The 25,537-nt window shown below is 35.4% G+C and overlaps 1 protein-coding gene across 2 annotated transcripts in view; it reads right to left on the bottom strand.

Moving 5' to 3' along the window:
• LRRC7 (leucine rich repeat containing 7) overlaps positions 1 to 25,537 on the bottom strand; it is a 293,661-nt gene that overhangs the window by 127,707 nt on the left and 140,417 nt on the right. The window lies entirely within an intron of this gene.

The following is a 25,537-nucleotide window of genomic DNA, read 5'->3' as shown; positions in this document are numbered from 1 at the left end:
AGACATTACATTTAATAATGAGGAAAAAAATTAGAGAACATCTCACTGTCTTTTCTTCAAATTGACATTTACCTAACCACCTTATAATTCTTTTTGAAGGAATATTACTTTGATTTGTTGAAATGAGCTATGAAAATAGTTACATCAGTGTAACATAAACAGAACACATATTTTGTATGACTACAACAAATTCCAATAACTCACATCATGTATATGCAATCTTAGGCTGTTCTATGGATTTGACTATATGTGTTACTTTTATTCCACTAATTTTGATAATAGAATTAGATTGTATTTATTTATATACCTATTAAATTTTTCTTCCAATGACATTAAGAGAAAGCTTAAGTATGAAAATCATAATATCTGACTTTAATTTTGTCAAAATTAAACTAGGAAACTTTTAAGTATTAAAAAGAGAACTTCAAAGTGTCTTTAAATTGATGAGATTATCTGGCAGATATAATAACAAAAACTTGCTATTCCCAGAGACTACTCACAACTGGAAGGCAACAGAATGGAAGCTGTTTCAAAATGCAGATAAATATGAAGGTGTTTTCTCAAATCAATAAATGTAAAATAGCCAATGCAAATTTTAAAAATTATATTCTCTCACTAAAGTGACATGATATTCACTGAGATATTCCAATTATTATATTTTTTCTAAATTTTGAGATCATAATTCAGAGTATTATTTTTTATTTCTTTTTACTTTTACCATCTTTGTTTATTAACTTTTAGAGTATGCAATTTGCCAAGGAATCACGATGACATTTTAAGAAACTTTCTCCATTTTTCTTTAAATCTTTCACTTCATAATACACTTGGCTTATTACTAGCCCTTTAGCTCTCACAAATGGAAAATGTTTTATTCATTAATTTCATAGTATGCACTTGAAACTCTGATACACAAAACTGGATGACTAAAATTGCTCAGCTCTTGATGACAGGCTGCTTGCTCATCCTCTCAATTGTTCTGTTTTACATGTCTTGAGACTCTTTAACTTCCCGTTAATTTCGTTGGTGATGAAAAGGTTAGCTCCATAGGGCCTGAGACTATTTCCAGTTTACGTTAGTTTTATGTTTCTCAATTTTATTTCAGATGTCAATGTCCCTAAAATGCTCATAAAATTCTATGTTTTAAATTTAATTACTCCAATTGGGTAATATTTAGGAAAAATATTTTATAGTTTAGAAGTTACTGAATGAAAAAAATAGATACTCTTATTGACACTTAATAAAATGCACTGCTGAGAAAATGTGATTAATTTATAATTAATTAAAACACTTTCAGCCATAAGCTCTTATGAATATTTTAATATGAATGTGTGTAATAAATTCCATTTAAATACTCAGGTGAGTATATTGATGTCACAAAGGAAAAAAAACCTACAGGTGACATGATGTTGAGAGGGAGAGGCAATACATGAAATGATTAAATTAGTATCTAAAATGACCTGAAAATGTTCAAAGACTTAACAACATGAAGTTTAATAGGGACAAATGTAAAGTCCTGCCATATGTCCCCAAACCAAGCAGACAAGTATAAATCAGAAGCAGAAGTCAGTGTGAACAAAATTGGGGATTTAACTCAAGAGTAAGCTCAGTATTCATTAATTCATTTGTTTATAAGTACCTACCCATGCAAAGAAGGCACTAAATTAGTCCCTGGGAAGTTAATTCAGACTGTGACAAGGCTGTCCCAAAATATTTTTTGCCAATATCCTGATCTATATGCAACGGTTAGCCCACATGTGGACTACAGTATTTTAGGTGCCCGAGTATAAAGGTGTCTCCAACACACAAGAGATTATTCATAGAATATTTGGAAACCATGCCATAGGAGAAATGGCTAAAATAACCCAAACTGTTTAGGCTGGAGAATGGGAGATACAGGTGTCAAAGACACCCATCTTTGAATATCCAGGGTTGTTGGAAGGAGGAGAGGGCAGATTTGTCCTGTCTTCACCCCCAATTCAGAATCAATGAGGAAAGTTGTAGGAAGGTAGGTGTAAGTAAGCACCACGCAGGAGGGGCTTTTTCCAAGTTAGATCTGTCTAGAATAAAATAGTCTAATTTCCTACAGGAAGTAGTGACAGCTCTGTCAATAAACATATAACTCCCTAAAAAGATCTAAATAACAAAAATTAAACAAAATAATGACATAAGTTAACTTCTACTGGGCACTTACTACAGTGAGCAGAGGAGAGTGGTTAAGAGCATGGTTTCAGACTGAGTTGAGATTTGAGCTCTGTTGAACACCTGTAAGATCTTGCTTTGGGTTCCTCACTCATAATAGGTTAAAGACAGTATTGCCTACATGGGGGGATAATGAGAATTAACTGTGTTAAAGCATTTAAAGTGCTTAGAACACTGCCTGGCCCTAAGTGTTAGTGCTCAATGCTCAAAGAACGTTAGCTATTAGCCCCATCTTACAGACAAGGAGATTCAGGCATAAAGAAGCAAATTACTGTGCTCCAAATTATATGGCTGATATATGGGGATGGCAAAGGCCTAATTTTGAAGTTTTATAAGGTATGATGAATAAAGTTTCAAAGGAGAGGAGTATTCCAGAGAAAAGGTATAAGTGGTTCACACCTAGCACGGTGCTACCTTACAATGAAGTTACCAAAGGAGAAGATCAGGTGTTAAAGGCAGACTTTAATTCATTCAGTAATTTCATTTAATTAGTACTTATTAAGAGACTATTAAGTACCAGCCACTGGGAAAAGACTGTGAACAAAACGAAGAAGTCCTCACGGAGGTTTCATTCTGGTGTTTCATGTTTCCTAGGCTGGTTTCTACAAAACGTTAACAATTGGACAAGGGGAGCCACACTGGTTTCATGATTTCCACTTGAACGCACTACTGTCCACCTCGGTTGTAAACTTTGATGACCTTGTCTGAATCCCAACTGAAGAGTGAAAACTGTAAAACACATACACACTCCTCTCATAATTCAAGCTGGCCCTTTTGCCTTCTTTCTCCAAAAACCTGCAGTCACTTCCTTCCTCCACCCTCTGTCTACACATTTCATTATGTCCACTCCTGCCTGAAACAGTTTTCTCATTACCCAAAGATGATAAAGCCATGATGCCTTCACTGGGTCATAAAAACTCTTACCTGACCCTCGCTTACTTCTCGGCTGCTTCTTTCACTATTCCTCCATTCAAACTACAGCCTCAAGGAAAACCCAACTCTTTGTTGTTCTTAAAGGCATCGTACTTTATCTTGCCATTTGGTCTTTGCAAATGTTCTAGGCCTGTTCTGCTCTTCCTTGATTGGGTGAGGAGTCCTTTCTTCTGTGTTGGCATCCCCACCATAGCACTACTGTGAGTTCCTGGAAGCAGAAAACTGAATCTTGTTTACTCTGTGTCACCAACTTCTCCTATGGTAACCTGTACATTCTAGTGCTTCAAAAATTCCATCTGAATTGAACAAAACAAACAACCCCCATCCATAAGCAATCTTTTCTTCTACTCCATCTCAGTAGTTCACTCCCAAGATCCCACTTAAACTTAGTCATCACAGATACCAGTATCATCTCTGAAATCTCAATCTGACCGTCAACTCCTAGACATCCAGTTCATGCATTCTAGTAGTTGCAGCAGTTCTCAATATGACATATCACGGATATGCTCAATTTATCTTTGATTCATCTATCTTTACTGTCTTACTGAGATTAATGATAAAAATCTATCATCATAGACAGTTTCTCACACATGTCAGTCAGAATATTTGCCCTCTTTCCTTGTGTCACGTCACCTGCCTGAACTCAACCTAAGCTGACTCCATCTTTCTGCCTGTTCTGCTACTGCACCAAGATTTGTTGGGAAAAAAAATCAGTTTGGCTGACTGGTATAATTTTAAACTTATGACCAATAGTTGAAATAGGGATTGTATTCTGGATGCAAATCTATTAGTTTGCCCTAAGAAGTTGCTTTCAAATCTCTGAGACTATTTCATTGTTCTTTAACCAAGTCAAAAGTATTCTCCTCTTATCCCAGATCGTAACTTACCGTAGACAAACCAGCAGAAGTGCACTTACTCCAAAGATAATTAAGCTTAAGCTTTAGGCTTCTCCCATGCTTGGTGAGAAAATTTGCAAAGGGGTATATTTTAAAGGCAATTGGTTAAACTTGCTGTTGTTTGCTGCATAGACTTTCCCTTCATCACACTTTCTTGGGTATAATGTGGGACATTTGGGATCTGGCTTATTTGAAGTTGAGTTGGGGACACATTAAGTTTAGATTTAGTGCAATATGTTTATATGTTTTGTGGACATTTTGTGGTTCTCTTTAGCTAACCAACGCTGGCCCTCCTAAATTTGTGTCTGCATCCTGTCCATTTGAGTTCTAGATCACATCTCTTCCATCTCTCCTTGTCTTTGAAGGGATCCAGGCCTGGAGTTATCTCCTTTCTACACACATCAATCTATCTCTCCCAGGTCACCTCCAGCAGCATACAAATAAGCTTTAGTTTCTCTAATCATTAAAAAAAGTACTATTTTTATTGCCTCTACAGCCTCTTCCAGTTACTTTTCCATTAGTTTGCTTTTTTTTGTAGAGACACTTTAGAAAAGTATGGCCACTATTTATCTGTGCTTCCTTGTCTTTAATTCACCCTTCAAGCCATTCTGATGTGTCAATGAAAACCATTCTTCTGAAAGTCATCATCCCCTCCATTTTGAAGCTGGGGTCCCTAAAATACAGCTATATAAGTCAGACTTAGTACTTAGCTGCTAAAGTCAGACAATAAAGCAAATCAGGAAGAAAAAACAATATTATATATAGAAATGCAAAACTTACATGAAAGTCCAGTTGATTAAAGGGCATGTTATGGTTGTCTTTATTTTATTTTACCAAATTTATTGGGGTGACATTGATTAATAAAATTATAAAGGTTTCAGGTATACCTATAATACATCACCTGTATATTGTATTGTCTGTTCACCACCCCACGTCAAATCTTCTAGTACCACTTATCCCTCCTTTTCCCTCTTCTACCTCCTCCCCCCCCCTTTCCCTCAAGGTAGAGAAAAAATATGCAGTTGCCAATGTAATTTTAAATTCTGGAATCTTTGGGTGATGTATGAGTGTTCATTAGTGAAAATTGTAATTATAGTGACCTATATAATTTCAATGTTATACCTAAATCTCTCTCTCTTATTAAATTTTTAAATGTTGAAAACACATATATATACTTCGATATACCATATTCTACAATGTACACATTCTTATGAGCTAGTCTCTGAAAATACCTAAAACTGTTTTCTTTCTTCTGTATCAAATAAATATTTTTCCATTATAGATATTTCATTGAATGAAAAACAAATCTGAGTCACTATATTTTATTTACTACTGTTAGTCAACTCCCTAATGTGGATTAGTGAGAAATGTTTTTAATAAAACTGCTAAGATTTATATAAGAAGCTATGTGCAGCATTAGTCTTATTTTCTATAGATAGTGGGAACATTCTCTTTGTATTACTACTTGATGATAACATTATTGGATTTTACTTATTTAATACAGTGAAAGTTATTTTATCTGGCAAATCAATAACTTGAAATCTCTTTAAACTCTTAGTTCCATACTCACTAATGTGAGCTTCTGGAGCAGGGCTTGCATTTCTGAGTCCCTGACACAAGCTGTGTGTCTGTTGCAAAAATACCAGCAATGACCCTTGAAGGTCGTAAAGATGTAGTACAAACTGAAGTATCTTCTGAATCACAAGACTACTTTTATTCAGAGTAATTGCAATGTAATTCAGAATTCGAATTCTTTGAAAAATCAATAATCAATATCTGGTGTAGAAGATAATTAGTTCCCTACTAAAGTGTATAATGCCCCATTACTTGAACAGGAAACAACAGATAAATTAATGTCATCAGTCTGCTAAACAGTAAGAGCTGCATCAAGTAAGAAACTGAACTGTCAGGTGTGTGTGGGCTATCATTTCTGCCTAAAAGTAAAAAATGATAAAGCAGGTCATTATGCCCTGTCAGTGTCTTAAGTTTGTCTGGTGGAAGTGAGGAACTACATTAAAAATTGTAAATCTTTCCATGTGAAGACCATTTTGTTATGTGTTTGGTAGCAAGAGTAGCTCATTAGTGGCTGACAAAAACTGAGACAAGACCAGACCCATTCATATTTGGGTTCCAAAATCATCCTGTCTTTGATTTGTATCAGTTAGGAAATGCTATAACTGAGTCATCACCTTGCATCCCCACCACCTAGCCTACTGGATCCTTAATAAATACTTATTACATGAAAAAAAGAAAAAGATTATATCATTAGAAGATTTTATCTTGCTGTGCTTTCATTTTCTCATTAGAGAAGTGGAAAACCTTATACTTATCCTGTTTTACTTCACTGCATAGTAATGTTATGAACATTAATACAATCTTGCATGTTTCACATCATGGGCTTTTAAACTGCATTTTGAGGGACATAAATACTTTTAAACATTATTAGAGTTCTATGGGTTATTTTAAGTAGAACATGAGTTATTTTTGCATATTTTTATTATTCTTTGTTTTATTTATTACTTCTGAATATTTCATCTTCTACTTTTATAATACATTCTAATATTTACTCCGTTTATACATTTATTCTCAATTAAGGATCGAATCAGAACACCAATGGGATACATATTGTGTATTTATTATATTTGTTTTACCATGTCTTATATAAATAATATAAACTGGTGAAAAAAATGTATAACATTCTACAACATTTATCTCTAAACCTGGTTATTTTAACACTTATTATCTAAATAATAATCTAAACCTAGCAATTTGTAATACTTCTCATTTTAGTATTAAAACTTGGAACACTGATTTGTAAATATTCAAACTGGCTGCTTCTGAAAATTTGACAAGTACTCTCCAAGTACCAAGCTCATGTACAGCACTGTGTTATGGGATACAGGTGCATGCATATGTGTGGGAGGGGAAACTGAAGAATATTATAATTTGATCTCAGACAAAATGTAGATACAGGGCAATGAAGAGAGATCAGATATAGAGGTAAACACTCTGGTAAAAATTATAGTAGTACACAAGGCCAAAGTAAAGTCAAAATGAATTGAGAAAAATAATATTAGCCTACCTGAGTATAATAAATAACTAGTGAGAGAATAAAGTCAGTTATTTCTTTGGTCAGATTTTACCATTTCATTGTTTACACATTTGCTTTAAAGGTCTTTAAAAGTCTTGGGTTTATTATTTTCTGCACAAGTTCTATCATGTGAACTACGTTAATAAATGATATATTTTCTATTAGTTTTATACAACAGTTGAGTGAGCTGTTTGCCAGGGTATATTAATCTGTCAATATAGTTCTACATCAGTACACCCAAATTATTCTTATGATAATGTGTTGATTCCTTTATTAACCCCCATTTGAGGGCTAATTGCTACTGTGTAATTTAGTAAAATTATATTTATTGGTGCAATCTACAAAGATCAAGGTTATGTAATTTGAAATTACATGCTCAATTGTTTTGCTTTTCACTGTAAAAATTTAGTATGCTTTATCAGAGACATTTTTCTTTTATATTACAAATGAGCAATGAGTTTTGAGGCTGTAACTCAAACCAATTTGTATTGTAGCAACTTTAAATGAGATATTTCTTTACCTATAGAACCTGGTCTAATACTTATAATTCTAGAACTCCCTAAGAATTGTCTTTACATACTTTCACCTCACCTACCTAGATTTCCACCCACGTTTTTGAGACTTCCTCTGGATCTCTATTGCAGGCCCTGTGCACTCACCATGCTCCTCCCTGCCCCTCTTCTGCCTAAAGTGCTCTTTCTCCTTCCCTTTGCCAGGTTAGCTTCCACTCATCCTTCACACTTCAATTCGAGATCTTTAGATTTTTTTCTTCAGGAATGTATTTCGCCAAACTCCTTTATAGGTTTTTTGTTTGTTTGTTTGTTTTAAATACATCTTTATTGATTTCAGAGAGAGGAAGGGAGAGGGAGAGAGAGAGAGAGATACAGAAACATCAATGATGAGAGAGTCATTGATTGGCTGCCTCCTGCACACCCCCGACTGGGGATTGAGCCCACAAACCGGGCATGTGTGGCCAAACTCCTTTAGAAGCTCCTCAACAATTGCAATGGCTGGGATTTTACATTTCTGACTGTACTTGATTAATATTTGTTTTCCTCACTAGACTATAAACTTCACAGACTCTGTTTTCCCTTTACTTTTGTATATGAGAGCCTGGCAGAGTGATCAATAAATATATTCAACTATCAGATATTATTGACCACTGAACATATACCAAACACACTGCATAGTGTCGGGGATATAACAGAGAATAAAATAAAGTCTTAGAGCCACATTCATTCATCAGGAGTTGTTGAATAAATGGATGAATAAATAATAACCTGTTTAAATTAATCATTCCATATCAACCTCTCTTCCAGGTAGGAATAAATCTTTCAATTTGTGTCATGCGTATGGTGCTTTATCATTAACATTCTGTGTACAGTGCTTTGAAATCTATTAGTAAATTGCTAATAACCATTTGCCAGATTGATGAATGAGCTAATGTCCAAGTGGATTAATTATAGACGTATAAGTTGATGCTAGATATGCCTTAAGACCAAAGAAATATATTTTATCTGCAAATTTATTATCCTTTTGGTAACAAGTTAATCTGTTCTTCATGTGTGAACAGAATGCTTTCAAAAAAAGTTTTGCTTTATCATTATTATGGTTATTAAATATTCAAAATCATTATCAAGTAGGTAAGGCAATTTACTAAAAATCCTACCAACAGGATATGAAAAAAAAAGTTGCCCAGACTTTAACTTGTAACATATGCTTAGGTCTATTTCTTTCTTTTTCACATGGAGTTGTGAACAGATGCTTGGGCACGTTAATTCTGCACTAAATCTTGTACTTCTACACATGCCATGAAGGTGGATGCTCGCCAAGTCAGCACTGTAGCTCCCTGGTTGGTCATTAATCACATCAAAACCACTTATTTTTGCTTTCATTAAATTAAAATGAAAATCAGAGTTCCGCTAACTAAGGTTGATTTTATACAGTGGGGAGGAGGCTTCACCTCTCCTCTGCCTTCAGGACCTTTGCTCTTGTTAAGCTAATCTCATCACCGACCTTCGCTATGCTTGTGTTTCCTCGGCTCCATCATTCCTATGGTCATGCCACTCTTCTGGCCAGGATGGTCTCTCTACTCCCCACCTATCCAAATCAAACTCCTTGCTCAAGGCCCAGCAAATTCTATGCCTTAGGGAAACCTTTTTAAAATTATACTAGTCATTAGTCATCCCATTAATATACATTAATTCCACAGTGTTTGAGAATCTACTGTGTTCAAATAGCTAGGCCATATACTTAAAATTAGGTTGTCACATGTCTTTTTCTTACAATGCCAAAGCTTACGAAAGAAAAAAGAGTCAGCATTCATTCACATATATTTATTAACTGGAGACCATTTTCAAATTTACTGTGGTTAAGAATCCTCTGGGGAGTTTTAAAAGGTGTAGGTTACTGGGCTCCATATGAAACTCACTACATTGGAATTTCTGAGAGTGTGACCCAGAAATCTAAATTTTAAACAAGTGTTGATGGTAATTTGAGGAAGCTCCCTTAATATACAACGCTTGGACATAGGGGTTACTAAGATGAATGCACAGATTCTTTCTCAAGGAGCTCACATCCTAGTTAGGGCAGGTGATTAATCACAATAAAAATAAAATGTTATGTAATTATTACATTAAAAAATAGAACAGGCTTGTGAGATGGTTTCATGGACCATAGAAGATGGAAAGAGTCAATAGCACTGGATGCACTGAAGCCACAAGTTAGTTTCATTGGGTTCTGAGAGATTCAAACCCCTTTACGGATAATATTCACCAAGCAGTGGGGGAGGGAGAAGGGACGCGTGTGCTGGGATCATGCATCTACATGGACAGGGACAACAGCGGCATCATAAAGGAAGGAATGGGTGCGGTGGAGATCTCTTTACAGTGGGATTTGTAGGGGGGGAGAGCATTCCTAGCTAGCAACATCAGGGAATTTTTGAGAAACTACTGCATTTGAGCTGGGTCTTGAGGAAGGGTAAGATTTACAAACCATAGTACAGTCTAGACAGGAGGGAAAGCAAGGATTTTCCAGCAGGAAGCATCAGGACAAACAAGGACATAGAAGCAGGGACATAGCTGCAAGTATGGAGAATAGCAAGCCACAAAATTTGGCCTAGTGAAGGGTATAAGGAGGATGATTTTTATTTTCTTTATAGTGGTGGGTTCAGGCAGACACTTTAGACGGGCAAACTGGGACAGCTCTTAGGAGACCTTGAAAGTTGACCTCACTCAGGGTAGCATTTATTCCTTGGACATCTCATTTGACACTTTATGCCACTTTTTATGCCTTGTCCCCTTCTCCTCAAAGAGCTCATACTTTTTTTGAAGGCACTGCCACATTTCATACTTTTATAAATTCCTTAGAATGTATTGCAATGCCTGGCACACAGCAGGAGTTGAAAAAATTTCTGTGGACTGATTAAGAGAGATTGTTTTTGTTCTCAGAAGGAGGGCTTCCACAGCACACAGGAGGACCATGCCCCACTGGGGGTTTCTCCGCTCCGTTGGTGCCACGTTAAGCTATGAGAAGATTGTCATTGTCCATTGTCGACAATCACAGAGGTCATGCTGGGAGTATACTGGAGGCGTCTAAAAATGAATAATGCAGTTCTAGCCCATTGAGAACTTGATTACAGATGCGTGTTTCTTTTTATCTTCTCCATATAAACTACAAATATTTTCTTAAGTTTTGATTTCTGTCTTAGAAACACAATATAAAATGTGTACTTGGAATGGGAAAAAATAGTAACTATTCTGTAAAATCAACTGTTTGAAAATTTACAAAGTAATGACTGTTGTAGTTTAATTTGAGCTACAAATTTAAGGAATAAACTTTTTTTATAAAGAACTGGCATCCAACTTCTTCATGGATTGTGTGGCTGTTGGAGAGGGTTGTGAGAGGTTTCATCAGAAAAAGCCACCATCCCAGTGCACCCCTGTAACAAATACATGTGTCTAAGACAAATAATAATAAATATATCCAAACAAGGAATGTTTACTGAAAACCTATCACATGCTTGAAAATATTCTGGGTTCAGGGATACAATGTTGAACAAGAGGAACAAATCCTTTGATCTGTGAAACTTAAATTCTAATAAGAGCTAGTAGCTTTGTTCAATTGTTCCATTAACAACAACATAAAGTTTGTAAAACTTTTCCATATTTGTTGTGTTATTTTCCGAAATTCCCCTTCCGATTCTATATATGTTCCTCTATTATTATCCCTTTCCATGCCAGGGACTCAAACCTCTCTCTCTAGCTCAGTCACATTTACTAACTTCCAGATCTGTATTTCTAACTCTCTTCCAGGCATTTCTAGCTACGTGTTCCAAAGGTAACTGAAGCTGTGTGTTCAGAGCCTCTACCTTTTCCTACTCAACTTCTTCCTCTTCCTACATCCCCTTCAATGAACAACAACATTACCCACCCAGTCACCCTAATGATAACTAAAACCAACATACCGGATTCTCTCTCCCTTTTATCTAGGCCCTCTTTGCAAGTTCTTTATTTCTTGAATCTAACCTTTTTTTTCTTTTCCTTCCTTTCTTCTGTCTTCATTTCTTAGTTCTGGTTATTTAACCTGTTTCCAAATCTATTATAATAACTTTCACTTATCACTGTTTTTAATCTGTTCTCATTAAATTTCTAGTCCCCCTATCACAATTTGTGACACACAATAGGTTATAAATAAAAAATATTGATTGAGGGATCAATTTATTTTTCATATCAGAGGTAAAATTTAAAATATAATCTTAAATAAGTTATTTTCTTGCTTAAAAAATTTCAGGTTCTCTGTTATTCATGAGATAAATAGCTAATTTTTAACATGACATTCAAGGACTCTAATGCCCTTGCTTCTGTTTATTTTTCTAATCGCACCTCCCTTTATCCTATGAGAATCTGTACCGAGCCATATCTAACCACTTCAAGCTCTCCAAGCCTACCCTTCTGTTTCATCCTTCTACAACTACCATGAGCTTTTCTTTCTCCCCTACTTAACTTTAGAGTCTTTCCTTACTGTAAACCTTTTTGCCTTTCCCCCCAAAAGAGTCACTCTTCAGGTTTCTTTATCTATCTATCATCTATTATCTATCTATCTATCTATCTATCTATCTATCTATCTATCTATCTATCTATCTATCTATCTATCTATCTATCATCTATCTATCATCTATCTATCTATCTATCTATCTATCTATCTATCTATCTATCTATCTATCTATCTATCTATCTATCATCTATCTATCATCTATCTATCTATCTCTATCTATCTATCTATCTATCTATCTATCTATCTATCTATCTATCTATCTATCTATCTCTCATCTATCATCTATCTATCTATCATCTATCATCTATCTATCTATCATCTATCTATCATCTATCTATCTATCTGTCATCTATCTATCTATCATCTATCTATATCTATCTACTATCTATCTATCTATCTATCTATCTATCTATCTATCTATCTATCTATCTATCATCTATCTATCTATCTATCTATCTATCTATCTATCTATCTATCTATCATCATCTATCTATCATCATCTATCATCATCATCTATCTATCTAATCTATCTATTACCATCTATCTATCTGCCTACCTACCTACTCACCAACCTATCTGTCCACCAATCCACCTTTTATCTGTTAATTGTGGTGAAGGTAAAATTTATGTTTCACTCATCTTTGTATCTATCCTCAGTGCTTGCAGATTACCTACACAGACATAGTGTTAACATATGGTGATAAACAGCAAGTTGATTCAGAAGTCAGAATGGTTTTATCTCTCATCTCTCTCCAAGCTCCACTGAAATGACAAAACAAGAACAAAACTGAAAACAAATGAAAGGGAAGAAATGCTGCTGCGAGTAAACAGGAAAGGGTAAAACTAAGAAGACTTAGAGAGAGGGACTTAGAGAATTTTGTAGAAGATACAAAGTAGATTTAATCATATTTGTAAAAAATATTCAGTGCCAATCCCTGTGACTTAATACAAACAGAAAGAGGTCCCTCTGGGAAGTCAGAATTGCTTGGTTTCTCTAATGAGTTCCAAAAGTTTGTGTAAATTAGTACTGCATTTGAGAGAAAAATTTGCAGTTTCCATTAAAATAAAATATGCACATTCAATGATCTAGCAATTTTACCTTTGAGAAGCCATTCTTTGCAAATATTTGCATGTATGTGTCAAACATTAGTCATTACATCATTAAAATAGCAAAATACAGAAAAAACACACATGTCCATCAATAGGTTATAGATTTAAGAAATAATATGATGCCCACTGTGGGAAACCATTTATAACTTTTAAAAATGAATAAAAGATTACAGCGTCCATGGTATATTCTTTTTTTCTTTATTGACTTCAGAGAGAGGAAAGGAGAGGGAGAGAGAGAGACAGAAACACCAATGATGAGAGAGTCATTGATCGGCTGCCTCCTGCAGACCCCCACAGGCGATTGAACCCACAACCCAGGTATGTGCCCTGACTGGGAATCAAACCTCGATCTCCTAGATCCCAGGCTGATGCTCAACCACTGGGCCACACCAGGTGGGCCATTGTATATTCTTAATGGGGAAAATGCATATGCAGGTGCCTGTTTGTAAATGCATAGAAGTGGTGACAGACAATAAACTGTGCTTACCTATGGGGAATGAGACTGGGAGGTTGTTGAAGGGAATTTTTCTCTTTTTTCTTTTTATATTTCTGTATTACAACTAAAAGAGCAATATATTTAAACAAAGAAAATTTCCAGACTTGAAAAGCAGGGACTGGGAGCAAAACAGGCCATGGTTAGTCCATAAGGAGCAACTGGAGGACTTCTAGACAGTCAGGAATTAGCGCTTAGAATTATCTCACTAACTGGTACTGCTCAATGAAGATCTGTTTAATTGGCTTCTAACATGAGTGGTTCTGAGTATAGACTCTTTTGGTCCTTCCATTGTTTTTTACTTCGTTTGTCTGGGAATGTCTATAACTGTTATTCTATGTCTATTGTACAACTATACTTTGGAAGGAGATTAACTGTTTTCTAGTTTTACAGGTCTACAGATGAAGAGATTTTGCCTCAAGATGGATTATACCCAGAACTTTACCCATGACTAATTTAGATGCTTTATATGATGACGTTTGGGAATATGAGATGATGAGATTTAGATGAGAGTTTGTACTTCAGTTGATGTTTTAATGGATGAGACTTTTGGGGAACTTGAGTTGGGATGAGTGCATTTTCATGTGGGTCAGACAAACCTTTCAGGGCAGAGGCCAGACTGTGGTAGCTTGAATAATGGACTTCCAAAGATGTCAGTCTCCTGATCTCCAGAACCTGTGAATATGTTACCTTATGTGGTAAAAGAGAATTTTGATACGTGATTCAGTTAAGGATCTTTCGATAGAGTATTCTGTATTATCCAAGGGTGGAGAGCATCTCAATACAATCACAAAGTCCCTTCTAACAGGGGGGCAGTAGGGTCAAGAAGACAGAGAGATGTGATGATGGAAGTAGAGCCAGAGGAGGAGATGTGGTGATAGACACAGGGATTGAAGTGATGTGAGAAAGAGGCCACTAGCCATTGAAAGTAGGCAGCCTCTAGAAGCTGGAAAAGACAAGGAACAGATTCTCCCATGAGACCTATATAAGGAACAAAGCCATGATGGCACCCTGATTTTAGGACATCTGACGTCCAGAATTGTAAGATGATAAATTTGTATTGTTTTAAGCCACTAACTTTGTGGTCATTTGTTACAGTTCAGCAATAGGAATACTGGTATATGCTTCGGCCTGGAATGCTGAGTAAGAGTAAAATATTTTAACTATAATTTCTACCCCGACTTCCTCTCTATTGTAATGTCCCTCATGTTACAGGCACTTTTGGGGTGCTGGATAAAGGGAAGTTGCATGGGAATACCTTTACTATAGCTTTAGTGGAATATATTTATATGGTTTGCAATCATGTCTGCATATAGTTAACTTGTTGGTATCCATTTAGCGTAGAAATGGCTTCCAGAAATACTCCCATTGCTCATTGAGCCAACTCCCCTGACCATTAGGACACAAAGGTGCAGGGCCAGAGGATATATTGGGACGTGAACAGGTCTGTGGGCTCCCAGCACCAGAAGTACTTTGTGGAGGGGGAGAAACAGGCTTAAAATGTATTGAGTCACAGGTTTTCCCAAATTTGACAACAATCTTAAAATTTTACAAGGTGTAACAATGAAAAATTGTAAAGTTGAAATATTCCTGAACTAGCAGTAATAAAATCCATGGTGGAGAAAAAATTGGATTATTTTTCTATTATCTCCATATAAAATGATATTACAAAGTATCTGTCATGTAAAAAGACTGTCAAAGAGCATGAAGCCAAAATGCATGGGGAAAAGGAGCATCATAAATGTGTGTTATGTTATTTTCCTGGATTTGATGATGTTTATGGCATTTATCAGCTTTTCAAAATTGTATTTTATTAATTTTAATTTGTAATTTAAAATTCTGGTTGTTTTTTTTTTCCATTTTAAGTAAACATTCACTTTTGTACTTAATTATGTATTTCTAGCTTTGTATTATTTTTTGAAAGACAATGTACCTAATTGACAAGTTCAGATCCTACTTCCGGCCTATATATTTTTTGTTGCTGTTAAGCCTCACCAGAGGATATTTTTCCCATTGATTTTCTAGAGAGAGTGGAAAGGAAGGAGAGAGAGAGAGAAACATCAATGTGAGACAGACATATTGATTAGTTTTTCTGGCCTATATCTCTAAAGTTTATCCAGAAATCAGATCCTTACCACCTCAGTGTAACTACTTCAATCCAGGACACTATCATTTCTTGCCTATATTATTGCAATAACTTCCTAATTGTCTCTTTAACTCCATATTGCCCCACTTTCCAAGTATTCACACACAGGGGTCAAAGTGATCCTGGCAATGTAATGTAATGTAATGTAATGTAATGTAATGTAATGTAATGTAATGTAATGTAATGTAATGTAATGTAATGTAATGTAATGTAACATACTGTAACTTAGTGCAATATAATGTAACATAATGTGATATATGTCAGACCAAGGGTTCTACTTGTTCAAAACCTTCAGAACAGCTTCAGTTTTAGTCAGAGGAAAAGCCCAAATCCTTAAAATGTCTTACAGTATTCTACTTCTACTCCTTACCCCACCCCACCCCACTCCCAAATAGCTTATTACCTGCTGTCCTCACTTAATCTAGTCTAGGCATTCTAGTCTTCTTGATGTGCACATGTTATGCGTGCTCTCATCTTTAGTATTTGTAGTTTTCCTATACCCTCTTTCTAGAACAATCTTCTGCCCAGATATTTATATGGTCCCCTCCCTTATTTTTAGTTTTTTATTACAATGTCACCTTCTGAGTGAAGCTTCTCTGGCCACCCTAACTTAATTACCACACACACACACACACACACAAGCTCTTCATTTCCCTTTATTTATATTTTTCTTTAGCATTTTTATTCTTTTAGTTTGATTTGTTGTGAAATCTGAAATCAACTAACTTTTTCCTGGTAACTCAATCTCAGATAATAAATCCAGATATTACCAATTTGGTATATAAGTCAGGAAGATTTCAGTTTGAATTTGATTACTCTAAAAACAATTTTTGTTAGTTTTTTTTTTTGTGTGGGTGATTCACAATCCCTATTCACAACTCAAGAATATTCTCTTGGGTTTTCTCCATGACTGCATAATCTCCTATTTTCTTTGTGAAGTCTTGATTTTAAATTTGTACTCTTAGTTAATGTACTTTACCCTGGTTCAACCTGGGAACATTTCTTTTTTCTTTAATTTCCCTGGTAGAAACTTTTGACAGAATCACCAAGGTACTTGACTACATTGAGATACATGCCTTTCTTAGAAAAATTTATTTATGGAAAGGCAAATAGAGCTAATTAATTTCTTTTATACTGCCCAGTTATGATAGGAAATAATGAGAAATAGCAATGAGGGAAAAACTTCTTCCATTGTAAACAAAAGCAAAGATGACTTTTTTTATTGCTACAAAGGGGAAAGTTTGAAAGGAAGAAAATAAGTTTCTTTATTTGTAGGTGTGACATTAGAGATTGCTTATTAAAACCCTAAGTTGACAGATGTTGCATTTTATAAACGTGGACACCCCAATTTGATCTTCTTGTGGAAAAAAAAAAGCCTTCACAATCATTTTCATTCTGGAAACACATTTGTTTGAATGATTCATCAGGGATTCCTTTCAAATTTCAGAGTCAGTGGAAATACAGTTTTATTTATTTATTGCTCACAGTTACAAATTTTGCACTTTTAAGTTTCATGGAGAAACTCATTTGGAAGTATGTCTCAAAGTGAATTGAAATAGATTCCTCAAAAGATAGCTAATTACAGAATGACTGCTTTTCAGATAAATTACAGTATTTCCTCCATCTTAGAAGTGGTCGCATCAGTTCTCATCTGATGATGAGAATTGGCTAAACTGTTCACTTTTAAAATCAAATCATGCTTCATTCAGTCATTCAAATATATTTATCCAGTGCCTGTTGGGACCCTGGTACTCTGCTTAGGTACAGGGAAAGCTTTCTGGAGAAAATGACACTGAAAGCGAGTTGGAAAAAAGAAATATTTATTTTAAATGTTTAAGGTGTGGGCCCTCTTTTCTATATTCTGCTTTGTAATCCCGAGGTTAACATTTTTTTTGACAGGCGGCTGTGTGTCAGGCACTGACGACTGGGTGTGTCGGAGAGAGGCTGGGGGCCAGAGGAGGACATGGGACTTGCTCCTGGCTTTACTTCCTTGTCATTTTAGCATCTCAGCAGTAGCACCCACGGCCACAGTGCTCCCTGTCCTGGCAATGAATGAACTTCAGCGACAGCAATTGTGTGTAGTTTGTAGCTTCTCCACACACCTAGAACCAGCCTTATCAGGCCCCTTAAGAGACACCACCAGCTGGCGGCCTCTTTAGAGGCCTGAGTCCCAGCTTCAGGTTTTCCTAATGCCCTACACTACCTCCTTCCATTTGTTCCCTGCCCGAGAGGCCTGAGCTGCTTCTAGAGTGATCATGTCTGTAACCGTTCAGCGCCTCTTTTTTGCCCTTTTAGTTCTCTAAAACACAATTAACCATTCTTTATATTAACCTTTCTTTGTGAAATAGTTGATAGTTTCCACCTCCTGACTGGACCTTGACTGATAAAGAAATTGATGTGCCTGCAATAATTTAAAAGATAAGTTGCATTGGTCAAATTTTTCTTGATATATCAATAACATTTGTCACTGTCTGTGATATATATCTACAATACCTGTCGTTAGTACTGTTTTACAAATGCAAGAAATGGAGGCGTTCATGATTAGGATGTTTCAGATCTATTCCCATTTTTTTAGGGTAGCCAGTTATTTGATGACAAATTGCATTTTATTACTTTGTTCTTTTTATAAGCTTTACTTGAAGAATAATTTACAAAGTTTGATGAATAGGTTTGGGAAACCGATGCTGTAATTACTTATAAAGAAAATTCCTGCATATGTAAATAAAGTGTTTGCTTTAGGTATACATGCATCCCAGGTAATTAAAAATGAGCACACTCTGGGCAAACTAGGGAGCTGAAACCATCGGTAGCTATGCTTTTACTAGAATGAATTTAACTCTTAAATTAAATTCTTTAATTAAATTTAAATCAATTTTAATTACAAGTTAAAACATTAGCATAAGTATTCCACTGTTTCAAATTTCTATGAAACCACATTTGTAGTATTTGCATAGCCCAAGCAGATATTCTATACAACTCTTGGTATTTCTTCTCAGAGCTTCTCCATTCTTTATTTAACTATTTGAAATTTTTGTTTGATGCTATGAAATAAACTGAAAAGTGCCACAAAAGTTAGTTCATTTTGAATACTGAGCTTAGAAATTCTTCCTTCTTGTGGTCTGTAGACTTAGCATTTCCCGATGAATTCTCTGAACTTTTAAATTCAATCCATCTTTGCATTGTGTTTTAAAAAAATGTTTTTTATTATCACATGAAGTAACTCTTTTAACTCTTTAAATATTTTTGTGGTTATCACTTAGGTATTTGTTTATTAAAATTTATGTTTTATTCTTTAATGCAGAATTTGAGTGGTTTATAATTAAGAAATATCTGTCAGTGATTAGTACATTAAATAGTTCAAAGAGTAAAAATACTCTTAAAATGATCTCACCATTATGCCCAAATATTTTCAATAGAAGGTACAAAATACTTTCTTTAGGGATACAAAATAAATATTTCAAAATTATCCTTTATCTGATTACTGTTTTTCCAAAAAAAACTTACGAAGTAATTAATAAAATAGAATTTTAAAATCATTTATGATATCACATCTGTATTCATATTTAACCCAATTTCTAGCAGGAAAGACAGACCATATAGATAAAGGGCAATATTTGAGGAGATAAGTTCTGATAATTTTACAAAACTGATGAGAAACATAAACCCACAGATAGAGAAAGTACACAAGAACAATGTCTGCAAATCTCACACATGAGTGAGGATTTAAAAAAATCCTAGACAGGCTTGAACTGAATACAGTTTAGATAGAAGGTCATGATCATCATCACATCATGATTTCAGAGATTCAAAAGTAGTTTTACATTAGAAACTATCTCTGTATAATTCACAGCATTAACAGATTCAAGGAGAAAAAATGTTATTACCTCAATAAAGGTAGAGAAAGCTTTTTATTGAGCTTGGCGTCTCCTTATGATAAATTGTCTTAGTAATTTAGACATAGGAAGGTGTATTTTAAACCTAATAAAGGGTATCTTATCCAAACTATTAATAATATTTTTAATAACAAAGCATTAGGTGCATTTCCATTAAAATCAAGAATCAGACAATAACACTGCTTCTGTTCAATTATTCACAGACTATTTGATTTACTACACAGATGATTCTAAAGAATCTATAGGCAATTATTCATGTTACTAAGAGAGTTTAGTAGGTAGTTGGATATAAGTAAAAACCCCAAAATCAAATGGATTCTGCAACAAAACAGTTGGAGATTATAACTTTTGAAAAAGTATGGTGATAACTACAACAAAAATATAGGTACTTATGGATAAATGAACTAAAAATGCGTAAAACCTTTTTTTGAAGAAACTTATAAAACTTAGCTGAAAGATATTCAAATGGACAAATAAATGGAGATATGTCATGTTGATGCCTAATGAAAATAAATATCTTAAAATAACAATTTTCTATTACCAATTCAATCAAAGTTGATTTATAGAAAATTATAGAATCAATGCATTCTAATCAAATTAGAAGAATGTTTTTTATTTTTGAAGAACTGGATAAACTAATTCTAAAATTCTTATGAAATATAAATGTGCAGATATCTAAGTTAGAGAGACTTGTCCTATCAGATATCAAAAGCTTATTGTTTGTGCTAATTAGGACTGTAGTTTTTGTACCCAGAGACTAAATTGACCAATGAAGAAAGTAACCTTTGAATATATGGAAATCATGTTTTGTTAAGAGGTTACTCATATTCAGGTGAAAAGGAAGGACAGCTTAATGAATGCCACTTGCAAAACAGAATATGTTAAGAAAAATATAATATATGCATGTAAAGTAATTAAGCCCAGGTGGAAGTAAAGCTGATTATGAATAATGGAACCTTCAAACTTTTAGATAAAAACACATTAAAACATGTGTATGACTTTGGGGAGGCAAAAACTTCTTAAGCAAGACACAAAATGAGACACATAAAAAAGTACATATTTTACTATATTTCAGTTAAGAACTTCTGGTCATCAAAAGACAATATAAATAAAGTAAAAGGACTACAGAGACGGGGAAGAAATATCTGTACTACATATAATCAACAAAAGATTAGTATCTAGATTATATAAAAGATCCCTATAAATCTGCAAAAAAAAGAAACCTATAGAAAAATGGGTAAAAATACATAAACAGGTATTTCACAGAAGAAGAAACACAAATTGCCCCAAACACTGAAAAATCATCAATCTCATTAGAAATCAGAGATAGGCAAATTAAGATCATAATGAGAAACTGTTGTACAGCCATTATATTGGCATAAACTAGAAGCCTGACAATATCAAGTGTAGGTGCAGTTGTGAAGCATGGGAACTCTTATGCATTCCTGGTAAATGAGTACAACTAGGTTTTTTGGGAAAAAACACTATTTTTCAAGTTGCATATGTGCACAATTTATGAACAGAAAATTCCACTTCCAAATATATGCCTTAGATAAAGTCTTGCAAATGTACCCTTATAGAAGTAATCATAGCAGCAGTGTAATAAAAAAAACTGGACAAAAATTATTGTGCATGAAGAAAGTAAAGGGTAAGCTGTAGTATAGTCATATTTTTACAAAGAACAAGAAATGTGAACCAATACAACATTTAGAGACACATACAAATACAGGGAATGTTCAACAAAATTCAGGATTGCATTTACCTCTGGGAATGAGGCAGAATTTGTAAGAGCATACAGGTAGCTGTACAGGATTGGTGATATTTTAGTTCATAAGAGTATAGCGGTGGGTTCATGGGGACACATTTTATTATGTTTTGTAACTTAATTATACATGAGATATATTATTTTAAATGAATCAAATTTTATATAATAAAATTTCAAGCCTCTTTGAGTTTAGTATTTTCTCATAAATTTGAGTTTTAATTCACTACTTTTTGGTTATTATTTGACAGTCTTTCTAATGCAGCTGCAGAGAAGGCTTATAATTTATAATGTTTATAAAGAATCTAATTATTTGAGTTGGATAATCATGCATTAATATAAAATAGAATGCATACAATAATCCCAACTTGTTAAATAGAAATATCTCTATGAAAACATATAACCAGTATGCATTATGTCAGAGTTACAGTGAAATTTCAAATCACATTTCTCTGACCTCCCTAGCAAGAGATCAAGAAGTCTGGCCTTTCCTGGGAACCTCCTTCCCCAGTTATTTCTTTTAGGAGTGCCCTTGTGGCTGGGAGGCGGGATGGAGACAAGGGAGCCTCCCACTTAGCAGGAGAGGCTGCTCCAGTGACCACAGTAACCCGTCTCCCACTGCCCATTGGCCCTCTGTCGTCAGTGGGTTTTGCCCATGTTGCTGTAAGTTGCTGAACTGTAAACTGCACACAGACCACTTTGCAGTCTGCTATCGTCTCCTCTGGGCTCAGCTCTTTTCTTTTTCTGGCTTGCAGAAAGCTTTCTTATTTTGCTCCTTATGACTGACTCTTTTGATGAAGGTCCCCATAGTGCTGCTGTTGAAGGCTCTAAGTAACTCTTCCTTCATACCATGGCCCTCTCCTTTCCAGTGCAGGGAGGGGAGGAGAGAGGGAGTGAGGGAGGCTGGGAGCTGGAGGCTGGGGCTAAATTGGAGGGATGGTCAGGAGGGCCTCTCACTGTTTCTGGATCCACCTATTGATCCTGTCATCCTCCCGGCTCCGCTGCTCAATCTGTTCCATGTTCTTCTCCATTATTTCCTCCACCAGTTCAGGACCATAGGAACTCTCAGTTCATTGAGTAGATCTCTTTATATACCTGAAATATACACCTACCAGAGGGTTTCTGGGCCCCGTGGCAATCACTGAATCTGTTTTAGTGGCCCTGACCATTCTATGACTTGGGGAATTTCATACTATTATGTGACAGTTAGAAGGCTGTTCTACCCAGAGTACACAGATGATATTTAAGGATTGATGTTATCCAACTCCACAATCAACCGAATAGTATCCCATCTCTGACCTGGCTACAAATAATACACATTTGATCTCATTAAGAGAAAATGAGGGGGGGGGGCAGGAAGACTATACTAGGAAATATTGATAATGATTACATACGGGGATGAGATTGTGGATGACTTTTACTATCATTTTATACTTTTTTTTAACTTTCTAAATTTTGAAAAATACACATTTATCAATTTTATATTGATAAAAACAAGCCATGGAAAAAAACAATTAAAAAACATGTTAAGAATCTATTATGTTCCCAGAACTTTGCCCAGTATTTTCTGGTAGTTACGGCTGTTAGAAACATAAGATAATACTTTCTGTTTAGAATTTTTCATTATAACAAAAGCATCCTTAAATAGATATTTCAATTTCAAATTTCATTTAGGATATTTATATTGATTCTTAAGCAAGCAATTTTTTTTCTTATTAGGCTTTCACATTCTAAGGTTTTTAAAAATTTACTTATTGCCATCTTCTCTCCACATCTGTCTCATTACCATGTCACACAAAGTGAATCATCTAACAGTAATCTCCTGGGTGTCAATATCTAGCTACAGAATAGAATTTAATCCCCTTTCCTTCATACGGCATTATTTCTAGAGGCCTCTTATCATAGAAAACTCTTATTTTCTCATTAAAGGTTGTATTGTCAGAGAAACAATAGTCACACATATATGACTAATAAAAGCCAGACATTTGATTAAAAGTGAGTAACATTAGAAATATGAAGTTCCATAATTATACTTCCCCTGACTCCTCCAGATAACTGTGTATTATCAAAGTAAGTGTCCTAGGATAAATGGAAAAAATTATAAAGAGTCTATTTTGTAACAAGTATGGAATACTGGGAGTTCAAAAAAATCTTTCTGCTCAGGTGATCTCTTAGATACCATAAAGCATAAGTTAAAATATATGTATTTAAAATTTACTTTTAGTAAGTCCATTTTCAAAAAAGTAAATATACCCTATTCATCTTTGTTGATCCAAATATTTATAGTAAAATACTGATTCGCAAACCATACAAGTGAAAGGCTTGCAAAATGATACCCGACGAAATCAAAATTCATTGAAACATATATTAAGTGTTCGTTATAGAGTATCCTGCATGAAATTCTCTCAAAAAGCCTACAAAGTAGATGAGATTGACTCCCTTGTTTTGCTAAAGAAGATGCTGAGGAGAGGGAGTTACAAACCCAAAGGTACCCAGCTTGCCAGAGGTGAAGTTCAGAGTCAAACCTCGGTTGTCATGATCCACTGTCCATGTTTTTTCAACTACTAGGCTAAGCTACATCTCTTCATAGAAGTATGGGCAGATCCTCGCTTCTTAACTAATTTTAAAACTCTCAGTATTAGCTAGTTTTGCCACTGTTGTTTTTACCATCCTTACCAATCTTTCTACCCATATTAATACATATCTATTTTTAAAATGCCAGAGGTGCATTAGACTATCTACTGGGTCCCCTTCCTCTAATATCCGTCTGAGGCCACCTTGTAGGTTGAGTGCATGCAAAGCAGGGCAAACTTGACAGTGAGATGGAGCAGGCAGAGGGAGGTTCTGAACTTTACTTGTACTTGGCCTCTCTCAGTCTGCACATCACATAGACACCGAGGGCCTATGTATAGTGGCTATGGGCCGCTATAGGGGTTATGGTTGGAGAAGAACCTTCACAATGGAAACCAGGGGATGAACTGCCAAGCCTGGTGCTGGAAGGAAGACAGGGCAGAGACTCATGTATCCATAGCCAATGAGAGCAGAGTGGTGGCAATGCCAGCAAGAGGGAGATGGCCAGTGCTACTGGGGCATATTGCCTGAGCCCAAAGAACTGACAGTTTCAAAACTGCAGACTGAACACAGGAGGCAGGACCAGCTGCAGACAGCCGCGCAGAGGCCAGCATGTGCTGCCAGCGATCTTCTGCAAACCAGCCTGAGGCCAGGGTAGGCCCCTTCCTCAGGTCAGAAAGATGTGTGGCCTCCTTTGCACATACCCAGATTCCATCTTAAGGGGAGAAGCAGGGAAGGCGAGAGGATACATGCGAGGCAGAGTTTTTATGAAAGGGAGAGGAACACAACCAAAAGGGACCAGATTGAAGCAGATTAAACTTTTAATCACAGAAGAATAATACTCAGTTTTTACCTTCAATAGACAGCTAACAGAGGGTGGGATAATGACCAGATTAGCTGTGGTCAAAGTAAAAGAAGTTAACTCCTTTGCACACTCAACACAGTGTAAATTACACCGTCAGCCCTGTACACTGGCATTTCCTGAGAATCACTTTTTCCAGGCCCTGCACCTGCATTATCTCATTTAATTCGCACACAAGCCCAGTCAGGGAGGAACCATTATAATCTCCATTTCATAGATGAGGGAAACGAGGCTTAGAGAGGTTCAAAAACTCACACATGGTCCCATCGCTACCAATGTAGCTGGGAGAGGAAAGCTGATTACTTACTTAAGTGCTTTAATTTAAAAATAGTTAAAATACATTTGAGATGAATTGGAGTTTTGAAATTTGAAGACATTCAAGTGGAAGACTTCTGAATAAAGAAAGCTGAGTCTGCTTGCAAAGGAGTATTTGCTTTCTAATATGCATGTGAGGTTTTAGTCTTCAGGCAAATTTTAAAGGAAACTTAGGTCTGAAAGGAGAAATCAGAACTCTGTCTGTTTTCAT

Source organism: Miniopterus natalensis, chromosome 9 (genome assembly GCF_054644295.1).
Source record: "Miniopterus natalensis isolate mMinNat1 chromosome 9, mMinNat1.hap1, whole genome shotgun sequence".
In the NCBI taxonomy this organism is placed as follows: domain Eukaryota; kingdom Metazoa; phylum Chordata; class Mammalia; order Chiroptera; family Miniopteridae; genus Miniopterus; species Miniopterus natalensis.
Note: the sequence above shows the minus strand (reverse complement) of the source record. Positions and strands in the feature narration are given on the sequence as shown.